The sequence below is a fragment of the Mandrillus leucophaeus genome, unplaced genomic scaffold, assembly GCF_000951045.1.
Source record: "Mandrillus leucophaeus isolate KB7577 unplaced genomic scaffold, Mleu.le_1.0 Scaffold176, whole genome shotgun sequence".
Lineage (NCBI taxonomy): Eukaryota > Metazoa > Chordata > Mammalia > Primates > Cercopithecidae > Mandrillus > Mandrillus leucophaeus.
Window position 1 is genome coordinate 4,549,693 of NW_012101765.1, and position 1,351 is coordinate 4,551,043.

Genomic DNA, 1,351 nt, shown 5'->3' on the forward strand with positions numbered 1-1,351 from the left:
TGGCTGCTTTCATGGCTGGCATTGAGTGTCTGCAGCTTTTCCAGGCACATGGTACAAGCTGTTGGTAGATCTTCCATTCTGGGGTCTGGAGGACAGTGGCCCTCTTATCACAGCTCCACTAGGCAGTGTCCCAGTGGGGACTCTGTGTGGGGGCTCCAACCCTACATTTCCCTTCTGCCCTGCCCTAGCCTAGGTTATCCATGAGCGTTCCACCCCTGCAGCTGACTTCTGCCTGTACATCCAGGTGTTTCCATATGGCATCTGAAATCTTGGCACAGGTTCCCAAACCTCAGTTCTTGACTTCTGTGCACCCACAGGCCCAACACCACATGGAAGCTACCAAGGTTTGATGCTTGCACCCTCTGAAGCACTGACCCAAGATGTAACTTAGACTCTTTAGGCCGTGGCTAAGACTGGAGTGGCTGGGAGGCAAAGCATTGAATCCTGGTTCCTGAAACCACTTTTCTCTCCTAGGCCTCCGGTATGTCATGGGAGGAGCCACCAGGAAGGCCTCTGACATGCCCTAGAGATATTTTCTCCATTGTCTTGTCTTTAACATTTGGTTCCTCATTACTTATGCATATTTCTGCAGTTGGCTGAATTTCTTCCAAGAAAAGGATTTCCTTTTCTACCACATGTTTAGGCTACAAATTTTCCAAACTTTTATGTTCTGCTTCACTTTTAAACATACTTTTCTCTTCTACATCTGAGGCCACCTCAGCCTAGACTTCATTGTCCATATCACTACCAGCGTTTTGGTCAAAACCATTCAACAAGTCTCTAGAAAGCCCCAAACCTTTCCACATTTTCCTGTCTTCTCTGAGCCCTCCATTCTGTTCCACTCTCTGTTCATTACTCAGTTCCAAAGTTGTTTCCACATTATACACACACACACACACACACACACACACACACACATATGTGTATATATATATATATTGAGATGGTGTCTTCCTCTATTGCCCAAGCTGGAGTGTAGTGGCATGATCTTGGCTCACTGCAACCTCTGCCTCCCGGGTTCGAGAGATTTTCCTGCCTCAGCCTCCTAAGTGACTGGGATTACTGGCACTCACCACTGGCACCCACCACCACATCCATCTAATTTTTGTATTTTTAGTAGAGATAGGTTTTCACCATGTTGGCCAGGCTGGTCTCAAACTTCTGACCTCTGGTATTCTGTCCATCTTGGCCTCCCAAAGTGCTGGGATTACAGGCATGAGCCACTGCACCTGGCCATGAAATTAAAAAAAAAAAAAAAAAGTTTTTATATGCCCATTGATATGACTAAAGATTTATGTTTTTCAACTCAATTTGAATAGGTTCCATAACTCTACATCCGTTAGAGTTGTTT